This window comes from Palaemon carinicauda, chromosome 26 (genome assembly GCF_036898095.1).
Source record: "Palaemon carinicauda isolate YSFRI2023 chromosome 26, ASM3689809v2, whole genome shotgun sequence".
Classification (NCBI taxonomy): Eukaryota; Metazoa; Arthropoda; class Malacostraca; order Decapoda; family Palaemonidae; genus Palaemon; species Palaemon carinicauda.
Genome location: NC_090750.1, coordinates 32,061,339 through 32,072,770, shown reverse-complemented (window position 1 = coordinate 32,072,770; position 11,432 = coordinate 32,061,339). Strand labels below are relative to the sequence as shown.

The 11,432-nt window shown below is 47.2% G+C and overlaps 2 protein-coding genes across 2 annotated transcripts in view; both read left to right on the top strand.

Moving 5' to 3' along the window:
* The first annotated feature begins 3,648 nt into the window (after nucleotides 1-3,648).
* The window catches only part of LOC137619478 (decapping and exoribonuclease protein-like), a 153,248-nt gene continuing 145,464 nt past the window's right edge, over nucleotides 3,649-11,432 (top strand). The window contains exon 1 of the mRNA XM_068349539.1: nucleotides 3,649-3,939. The gene's annotated coding sequence lies outside the window, so the exon portion shown is untranslated. The remainder of the gene's footprint in view (nucleotides 3,940-11,432) is intronic.
* Nucleotides 3,808-11,432, top strand: part of nero (deoxyhypusine hydroxylase nero) — a 70,737-nt gene continuing 63,112 nt past the window's right edge. Inside the window, exon 1 of the mRNA XM_068349540.1 lies at nucleotides 3,808-3,947. The gene's annotated coding sequence lies outside the window, so the exon portion shown is untranslated. The remainder of the gene's footprint in view (nucleotides 3,948-11,432) is intronic.

Genomic DNA, 11,432 nt, shown 5'->3' with positions numbered 1-11,432 from the left:
GGCAACCATGCACCTCCACTACCCTACGATAACCATGCCCTTCCACTACCCTACGGTAACTATGCCTCCCCGCCCTGCCCTACAGGAACCATGCCCCTCTATTACCCTACGGGAACCATGCCCCTCCACTACCCTACGGTAACCATGCCCCTCCATTACCCTACGAGAACCATGTCCCTCTACTACCCCACGGTAACCATGGCTTTCCACTATCCTTCGATAACCAGGCCGCTCTATTACCCTATGGCAACCATGCCCCTCCACTACCCTTCGGTTACCTTGCCCCTCCACTACCCTACGGGAACCCAAGGCCAATAGAATAATAGGTCAACCCAAGCGCAGCTTTTGCTCGGATGGCCGTTATTAATGTGACGTCAGCAGGTTCGACACCTGAGACACGTGACTAGATGCACCGTCAAAAAGCCCCCAAGGCAATAGAAAGCCCCTGTCCGGAGAGAAGCTCCGGGCAATCTAAAGAAGAGCACGTGTCCTCTTTCTCACATTTTCTTTCTCTCCTCTGTCTCTCTCTGACTGCTTGTCCATAATCTCATTTAATTATATTGTTATTTTTATTATTATTATTATTATTATTATTATTATGATTTTTATTATTATTATCATTATACTTTTGATATTAATATAAAATAAATATAATAATAATAATAATAACAACAGCCACCACCAACAACAACAACAACAATAATAATATCAGGAGTATTACAATAATAATGATAATAATAATAATAATAATAATAATAATAATAATAATGATAATAATAATAATAATAATAATAATAATAATAATAATAATAATGATAATAAATTGCTATGATTATTATTATTCTTTGACTCTTGATACCATTATTACTATTATTATAATTATACTCCTTATATTATTATTATATTGTTTTTATTATTATGGTTATCATTATTATTAGTATTATTATTAATTATTACCGAGTTAAAATTCTGTAGGCCTTGGGACCAATATGACCTTGAGACAGAGCAAGGCTGTGAGACAGATTGAGTTGGAGAGAGATGGATGTCTGACCTCCTGGGCTGCTCATTAAAGACTGACCATAGGTTCAGCCTGGGACCTCTTTTGAACCTGTTGACACCACGGATGCGCAAACGACAAAAATTTCAAGCGGCCGTGGGTTGACCTGTTATTCTATTGGCCTTGCGGGAACCATGCCCCTCCACTACCCTACGGTAACTATGCCCCAACATTTCCCTATGGGACCCATGCTACCCTACGGGAACCATGTCCCTCCACTATCCTATGGTAACCATGCCCCTCCACTACCCTTCAATAACCATGCTGCTCCATTAAGTTATGGCAACCATGCACTTCCACTACCCTACGATAACCATGCCCCTCCACTGGCCTATGGGAACCATGACTCTCCACTACCCTACGGTAACTATGCGCCCCCACTGCCCTATGGGAACCATGCCCCTCCACTACCCTATGGTAACCATCCCCCTCCACTACCCTATGGGAACCATGTCCCTCCACTATTGAATGGTAACCATGCCCCTACACTACCCTTCGATAACCGTGCCGCTCCCTTACCCTGTGGCAACCATGAACCTCAACTACCCTACGATAACAATGCCCCTACACTACCCTATGGGAAGCATGCCCTTCCACTACCCTACAGTAACTATGCCCGCCCACTACCCTACAGGAACCATGCCCCTCTTCTGCCCTACGGGAACCATGCCCCTCCACTACCCTACAGGAACCATGTCCCTCCACTACCCTACAGTAACCATGCTCCTCCACTACCCTTCGACAACCATGCCGCTCCATTACCCTATGGCATCCATGCCCCTCCACTACCCTTCAGAAACCTTGCCCCTTCACTACCCTACTGGAACCATGCCCCTCCACTACCCTACAGTAACTATAGCCCCCACTACCCTACGGGAACCATGCTACCCTAAGGGAACCTTGCTCCTCCACTACGGTAACCATGCCCCTCCACTACCCTATGGAAACCTTGTCCCTCCACTACCCTACGGTAACCATGCCCCTCCACTACCCTTCAATAACCATTCCACTTCATTACACTATGGCAACCATGCACCTTCGCTACTGCATGATAACATGCCCTTCAACTGCCCTACGGGAACCCTGACCCTCCACTACCCTACAGGAACTATGCTCCAAAACTACCCCACGGTAACCATGCCCCTCCAATATCCTATGGTAATCATTCCCTTCCACTACCCTATAGTAACTATGCCCCTCCACTACACTTTGGTAACCATGCCCTTTCACTGCCCTACGGGAACCATGCCCCTCCACTATTCTACGGGAACTATGCCCCTCCCTACCTTACGATAACCATGACCCTCCACTTCCTTACGGGAACCATGCCCCTCCACTGCCCTACGGGAACTATTCCCCTCCACTATCCTACGGGAACCATGCCCCTCCACCATCCTACGGTAACCATGCCCCTCCACTACCCTACAGTAACTATGCCCCTCTACTACCCTACGGTGTCCATGCCACTCCACTGTCCTACGGGAACCATGCCCCTCAACTGCCCGAGGAGAAGTTTGGGAGATAGAGACTAATATCTCTCTCTCTCTCTCTCTCTCTCTCTCTCTCTCTCTCTCTCTCTCTCTCTCTCTCTCTCTCTCTCTCTCATTATATTAGTCTTCTTTCTCACATTCTCTCCTCTTTCCCTTACTAAAGTAGAAACCAGCCTGAGTGGCCCTCAGACTGGGCGCCGTGGGCGGCTCATCTGGAAAATGTCCAGACTCCACAGATGGCCAGTCAGCCCCTGGGTTGCTGCAGCGGTACCCATAGATGTTCTATGTACATAACATTTATTTTCATTCCCAAAATTATGACACTTAATTAAACAAGACATAAGCGTGGGTATATTGCAAAATCCTAGTTGGGATCTGGATGTTTACATAAGTAGGCTATGATAAGTAGGACAATGCATAGGCAAGAGGAATTTAAAATGTCCAAACAGACCATAATAGGTTGTCAAAACTGATAATAAAAATGTGTTATCCAACTGATTTCAAGGGTAGAATGGGATAAAAGTAAAGATTAGGAATTTCATTAATATTGTTGTTCATGGTACATGGTAAAAAGCTTAATTACAGTATTATGTATAAGCTTAGAATGTTTTCACCTGTCTATTACGAGATTGAGTGCCCCAAAACTTATTTGGCGGAGTGAGCATTCATAGATAATTAGATAATAGATATCCTATAGTGAGCACTGCTGAGCGGTTCAGAAACCAGGAGACAGGTGCTCCAGTCTGTACCTACAATTTCCTCTACTCTTTTAGTATATTCCTTTAAATTGATTCAATCTGTCCTGGAGTATTTTGCTTCTTCCCATCTTCCAATGTTAAAGTTTTTATTCTGCTCAATTGCGTAATAAACTGGAATATATAGCATTTTTTTATTCTAACAAAAATAGAGGCGTTGCGTCGTTGATGTTTTAGTAATACTGAATTTGAAATAACTAATCAACATTAAAATAGGTGAACAGTTATTTTATGTATATTAATCAAGAATATAAAGGTTTAGAAAATTAATAATATAAATATTTTTCTTAAGACAGTAGTGATATTATTGTAATCTCAATCTGTCAAGATTTGGGAGTCATCACAGAAAACCAATTTATGTACGGCCTTCTAGCAGTTTGAGACTTCGAGTCTTAAACACCAATATTTAAGTCAAAACACGAGTATTAGTTAACAATTTCTAGACTCTTCTTGCTATTTACTTTTTCGCATTATTTGAATTATTTTGGTGTAATCATTTAGAACATGAACCTTAAAGACAATAAGAGTTACAGCATTAGATGATCTTCTAGATCCTGAGTCGAAGTCGAACCAGCTTGATTGATTAACTACTGTAGAAGCAGCTTAGTCTGGAAATCTGTGGTCGAGTTATAATTAGGTAAGAATGTAAGTTCAATCCTATTGTTGGTTTTATTTTGTTTAGCACTTTTATTGACTTTAATACTGTAGCACTCCAAATAAACAACACTTTTCCAGTAAAGGAAATTAATTTGACAAGTGATAACAAGAGGTAAATATTTAATAAAGGACAACATTCTTATTGAAGAAAATAAAGTGTTTCGGGTGTATTTATAGCTACTTTTAAACTGTTCTGGTGCAAATAATTTCGGGAAACCATATTTATAAAATGCCAAAAGTAATTACTGCCACATGCTAAAGGGAAAAAACACCACCAAAGCCTTTATATGTCAGTGGCCAGTTCCTCCCTTGTGGATTAAAGATGGACATCAACTAACTTCAACTCTCCCCCTAACCTAACCTTCCAGCTGTGTCCTTACCTACTTACCTAATAAGGGGGGAGCTAACGACCCCTTGCAACCCCCTTACACTGCTGTGTACTAAGTTAGCTGTAATCATACATGCAGGTGGCTGCTATCATACATACACCCCACACCAGCTAACCTAAGCAAGGCTTCGTATCCTTACTTATTTATCTACTGAAGTCGGTAAAGTTGTATTGTATTACAGGGTGTGATTTCAAACAGAAAATATATGTTTTCCCATAGTAAATAACGTGATTTAACCAAATTTGACCTTCATTTCCACCGCAAACAAACAGATCAACCAATTCGACTAACTCTAAGTTGCCAAATTAGTTGCCGTTATTACGAATGAAATGAAGGTGAAAACCGGTTAATTCACGTTATTTTCTACAGGAAAACATAATATCTGTTAAAATGGCTAAATATAATCATTGTTGTCATATATGTTGTGTTAAAATATTTAAATATAAGCACTTATTGAACGGTGTCACTTCACTCACGAATGTACTGCGATCGATAACATTAGCAACGTTACCAATGATACACAGTGTTACCAACGATGCCTGGGATTGTTACGGTAATATTACCGGTTACACAATATATAAAAAGTACTAAAAGGGTACATAACCTAACCAACCCATCTAACTTAACCTTGTAGTTGACAGGTCACAAACCTCACGTATTTACTGAGAACAGTTAAATTAGCCACGATACGAATGATACACAGCGTTACCAACGGTACGGTGACATTACTAGCGATAGTAATGCTAGATATTTCTATATGTATTTTAAATAATTTTTCCATATAAGTTTTACACAATATATAAAAAGTAAAAAAAGGGTACAGAACCTAACAAACCCACCTAACCTAGGAGTTCCCAGGTCACAAAACTCACGTATGTACTAGGAATGTTAAAATAAGGAACGTTACCAATGATACAGTGTTAACAACGTTACAAAGGAATTGCTAACGGTAGCAATGCTACGGTAATATTATCATGTGTATTTTAATTAATTGTTCCACGTACATTTTACACAATATATAAAAAGGTACAAAAAGGGTACAGAACCTAACAAACCCACCTAACCTAATCTAGAAGTTAACAGGTCACAAAACAGATATAATGACTTTTGTTGAATGACTTACCTTTATAAAGGGGACGTCGAAACTTGCGGGACACGGGAGGGCGAGACTGACGGCTTAACTTTAAATAATATTACCTTCTTTGGGGGTAGGCGAATTTTTCCCAAAAATGTATAACCACAGCGACGTTTCTTTTTGGTTTTAGGTATCTTGGTTTCAGTATTACAATAAAACACGTGAATGTCTTTCCTGTAAGATAGGAGGGAACGGCACTTGGGGCACTGTAAACGTTGAGGAATTACATTGTGTGCTTTAAGGAAATTATCAACATTGGATGAAGAATCATAAAAATCACCATGGAATTTAGCAAATGCTTTTAGGTATGGAATACTGCAGCCGTTACAAGTTTCTATAACTTCCTCCATCGCAAAATACGAAAAAATAAATCTTACTTGAAATGACGGACACCTTACTAGGACAAGGGTTTCCAGGGAAAAGGATTTGGTGGAAGGGGTATGAATAGACCACTAAAAGAGATAAAGGAAGGGTGTAGGGAAATATTAACTGACAACCCCCTTGTGTAAACTTTGAATACGTATAGTTTAGTGATTGGTTAACGGGAAAACAACGGAGTCTAGAGGGTAAACATGAATGAACTGGATAGGGAAACTTGTATAGAGCAAGTTTGATCCGTAATTGAAATACAAACCACGCTATTTAATATGGGTAATTACTTTCGGCGTAGCTGAAATGACGAGCCATTAGAATTTTAACGAGGGTTTACTACCCCACCGCTAGTTAGCAGGGGGTAGGGAGGGGTAGCTTCCCCCCCCCCCACACACCTGTGCTGAGTTCACTTTGCTCTCGGCTCGGGTGCTAGATGGACGTGTCCGCTGTCACCCTCGCCTACACTGACAGCCATTAATCTTTGTTTCCTTTTTCTTTTTGACAGTGTTTGGAAGTTGGCCTCTGCGATGTGGAAGTGTCCCGGCTTACCTGACCGCCCGTGTGGAACTTATATGTCGGCGGTCGACACGGATCTACACACCTTATGTCCTTTTTTGTATGGGCCAACGGTGTGATAGAGATCATGTATAGGGTGACTGCAGGAAGTGGTCTACCTCCCAGTGGGAGAGGTTTTCCCGGCGCCGGAAGAAGAATTCTAGGCGGGATATTTCTCCTTCAAGGGCTTCCTTGAAGAGAAAAAATCCCAAGGACTCTTCCTCCGTAGCCCACACCTCCTCCGAAGCTCCCACTCGATCAGTTTCTTCCGAGAGGCCATTGAGTAGTAGCGTAGGCCGCATTTCTGTTGACCGATCTCGGGGTTTGGGAGAGGGAGTTGCCTCCCATAGCGAGGCAGCTCCTCCTCCTCCCCCAGGGGAGGATTTAAATGTATCTTCTAATGTAAATGTTTCTAATAATGATCTGTTACAGCTTTGGGCTTCAGGGCTCACCCTCCAAGGAAGCCTTGTTTGACATAATCAGGTTAGGGGCAGCTGTCAAACAGTCGCCGACTTTAGCAGAGGTCGATCCTCTGTCTATTGTCGACTTTGTTGTGGCAGAGGCTTCTGATGAGTTATTTCAAACCTCTACTCCTGTAGTTGCTGATGTAGCTGAAGGCTTAGGTCCCCCCTCCAAACATCCTTCGAGGGAGGAACTAAGTCCAACGGTCTCTCCTGCAGGTGATTCTTCCCCTCAGGGGAGTTCACTGACAGAGACTCCTCTTCCGAGGACTGCCGACGATCAACTTGCTGCTCACAGAGGGCGTATAAGGCGTAAGGCTCGCCTTCCCCTTTGTTGAGGCCTTCCTTCACCTCACAAGGGGGTTAGGAGGCGCCTCTTCGGTTCGTCTTTGCCGCAGTCCGCCACAGAGGAACCTCGCCGTCGTTCACCGACCGTTCCAGCTGCATCCCTGGACCTCTCTGCAGATCGTTCGCGATCTCCTACTCCTGCCAGACCTGCTGACTTGCCGTCGCCTTTCCTGGCTGCCGATGCGCTGTGGGCGCCCACGCATCCTGTTATCAAACGGGCAACGGTCCCTTTGGGGCAAAAGGGACTTTCTCACATTGTGTCAAAGTCCCTTAAGCGCCTGCCAACGTTCTCCAGCGCGCAATTGCGCGCAAGCGCTCTCCAGCTGCTGTTCCGGAGACAACGCACCAGCGAGCACTAGTTCCAGAGACAACGCGCCACCGATCACTTGCACGCTAACGATCTCCTGTGCGCCAGTGCTCGCCAGCGCGCCACTGCGCGCCCTCATCCTGATGCGGGCCATGCACCCCCACGATCTCCTGCGCGCCCACGATCTCCTACGCGCCAGCGCTCGCCTGCGTGCCAACGTTCTCTTGTGCGCTCACGATCTTCGGATTCGGGTGCAGGAAGGAAGATACCTTCTTCCCCTGCTCGCCAGCGCTCTCCAATGCACCATCAGACTCCTCCTGCTCGCCAGCCTTCACCTACGCACCATCGCCCATAGTCACCAACGCGCGCCCTGCGCGTTCTCCAGTTGCAGATATGCGCCCTCTTGCGCATCCGCGCGACCACGTGCTCCATCGCTCGCCTGCGCGCGCACACGAACGATCGCCCGCGCGCGCACGAACAATCGCCTGCGCATGAACTAACCAAAATCCCATCACGCAACCACCAGCGCGATTCTCAGCGGGATTCCCAGCGTGATCCCACACGTGAGGCTGCAGGACCGCGTGCGACCAGGTCTTTGTCTCTCCCCCCCCCGCAAGTGCAGACCAGCGCCCTCGCCGGAGGGCGAGAGAACGTTGGAGAGGTCCAGGAACTTTCCTTCTTCCCCTTCTTTTCAGGAAGACCCTGTTGTGCTTTCTACTCCTAGGGATCGAACGATCCCCTTCCCTTCAGAGGGAGTCTCTCACAGCGCTGCTGTCAGTAAGCATCCCTGGGTTGGGTCCCTTGTCAGAGCTGTCATGCAGGCCTTCAAGCCTGCTTTCTCTGAGTTGGGCCTCAAATCAGCGGCAGTTTCGACCCCCCTGAAGATGAAGAGAGGAGTAGATGACGTGGTGACTTCTCCAAGGGCTAAGCTGGCTCCTCGGAAGTCTTTGAGGAAGGCTCCCTCCCCATCCCCAGACTTTCTCTCCTTCCCCTTCGGACGAGGATTTCCCGTCCTCAGGGGATTCACGTCAGGTGAGGCGTTCTCCCATCGCACCAATGGGAGAAACCCCACCTCGCGTTGAGAAGTCTTCTCGGGTAGGGGTGGAGAAGAGCCTCCCACCATCGCTGTTGGAGTCCTGTATCCCTCCCAGGAGGGAGTCGAAGGACTCTAAGACTATCCCAAAGTCATCCTCGAGGATGAGACCAGAGCCAGCCAAACCCGCAGAGAACGTCCACGAGGCCCCCCAAGAAGAGCCTTTGGGGACAGGAGACTTTGCTGCCAGCCCTACAGGAGTCAGAGCACGCGTTCTGCCAGGTCTGACCCTGATGAGGAATCTCAACGGGTTCGCGGACCCTGAGATTCCCCCTCGAGAGAGCAAGGACACGGTCCTGGACCGAGTCTTCGGCACTCAAAAACCTCCTAAGGCCAGCACGGCTTTGCCTTGGTCCCAAGGGGTTAAGAGTGCCAGAGATAAGGTCGAGGGCCAGCTCTCCGAGCTTGTCTCCTCCAGCCGTTCCAGCGCCGGCAACAAACTTCTACCGCCTCCTCGTGTCCATCAGAGGAGGTACTTGGAGATCATGGAGGAGTCTAGTTTAGCTCTTCCCTTACACCACTCTGTGGAAGAGCTTACCAGGGGAGTCCCTCTAGAGAGACACTCTAACCGGCAAGTGTCTTTCTCGGCCTCAGAGATCCTCTGTCAGGAGAAGGTGGCGAAGTGTGCCATGCAGACAACTTCGTGGCTGGACATCTGGCTAGGGTCTCTCGGCATCCTGTTACGATCCGAGGACCTGTCCAAGGAGAGTACCAGGAAGGCCTTGGAGAACTTCCTTCTTTCAGGCACTCGTACCATCGAGTTTCTAGCCTACCAAGTCTTGAACTTGTGGGCTAATTTCATCTTGAAGCGTCGAGATGCGGTGTCTGAGAGATTTCACACGAAGGTCCCCAGCACCGAGGTCAGCAGGCTTAGACATTCTTCTTTCTTGGGGAGGAATTTGTTTGAACCTAAAGATGTGGAACAGGCAGCTGAGAGTTGGAGGAAGTCCAACCAGGACTCTCTCCTACATAAGGCTCTTACATCGAAGCCCTATAAACCTCCAGCACCTCAACAACCTCGCCCGTCCAAGACAATGAAACTGGCAGTGGCAGCAAAGACAACGGTGTCGAAGCCCTTTCCTGCCAAAGACAGGAAAGGCAAAAAGGCTTCCAGGGGAGGGAAAAATCCTAGGGGGAGTGGCTGAGGCCGCAAACGCTTGGATTGGCAGTCCCCCTGCATGTCCACCAGTGGGGGGATGCCTACAAAGTTGCGCGATCAGGTGGCAGCAACTCGGGGCCGATTCCTGGACGTTTTCCGTAATCAGTCAGGGATATCCCGTCCCGTTCACATTTCTACCTCCCCTGACAGCGAATCCAGTGTCGTTGAGCTCCCTTGCCATGGGATCGGCAAGGGGGCAAGCCCTTCGGGCAGAAGTCGAGACCATGTTGAAGAAGGGCTTTCTCCAAGAGGTCGTTGATGGGTCCCCAGGCTTCTTCAGTCAACTCTTTCTTAAAAGGAAGGCGTCTGGAGTCTGGAGACCAGTCATCGACCTCTCAGCTCTGAACAGGTTTGTCAAGCAGACCCCGTTCAGCATGGAGACGGCAGACACGGTCAGACTTGCAGTGAGACCTCAAGACTTCATGTGTACAATGTACCTGAAGGACGCGTACTTCCAGATCCCAGTCCATCTGTCTTCAAGGAAGTACTTAAGATTCAGCCTAGACCACAAGGGGTACCAGTTCAAGGTACTGTGTTTCGGTCTCCGCAGCACCTCAGGTCTTCACCAGTGTTTTCACCCTGATATCATCGTGGGCACACAGGATGGGCATCTGTCTCCTCCGTTATCTGGACGACTGGCTGATCCTAGCAGACTTTGAGTCGACCCTTCTTCGACACCGAGACAAACTTCTGGGACTTTGCTAAGATCTGGTGATCATGGTAAATCTTGAGAAGTCTTCTCTGCTTCCTACTCAAAGACTGGTATATCTAGGCATGATCTTAGACACCAATCTCCACAATGGCTTCCCATCAGACGACAGGATAGCAAGGCTGAGGAGGGTCGCGAATCCTTTCATCAGATGAGACGAACTCCCAGCCCAATCGTGGTTACGTCTCCTTGGTCACCTCTCATCCTTGGCCCGTCTAGTTCCCAATGGTCGCCTCAGAATGAGATCTCTGCAATGGCGACTCAAGTCTCGGTGGAATCAAGGACACGATTCCCCGGATGTCATGGTCCCTATGGGTCCTGCGGAACGGACGGACCTTCAGTGGTGGGTGACAGACGAGAACCTACGAAAGGGAGTGGATCTTCTCGTCCTCCCCCCGCATTTGATGCTGTTCTCGGGCGCCTCAAAGAAAGGGTGGGGGCCCCACGTTCTGAACCATAGGTCTGTGGTCAGAATCAGAAAAGTGCTTCCATATAAATCTGCTAGAAATGAAGGCCGTATTCCTGGCCCTTCAACAGTTCCAACAATACCTGCCGGGTCACTCTGTGGTGGTGATGAGCGACAACACCACAATAGTGGCTTACATCAACAAGCAGGGAGGCACCTTTTCGGAGCAGCTATCCCATCTTGCAGTAGAGATACTGAGGTGGACCGAAGTCAACTCGATTCCACTATCGGCTCGCTTCATTCCAGGTAAGAGGAATGTGCTCGCCGACAGTCTGAGTAGGGCATCTCAGATAGTGAGTATCGAGTGGTCTTTGGATCGTCTAGTAGCCAACAAACTCCTGACTTTGTGGGGTTCCCCAACTGTGGATCTGTTCGCTACAGCGGTGAACTTCAAGCTCCCGCTGTACTGCTCCCCAGTCCCGGACCCCAAGGACCAGAATATCGGTCAATCTCTCGATGACCCTTATAGCTCCGCTATG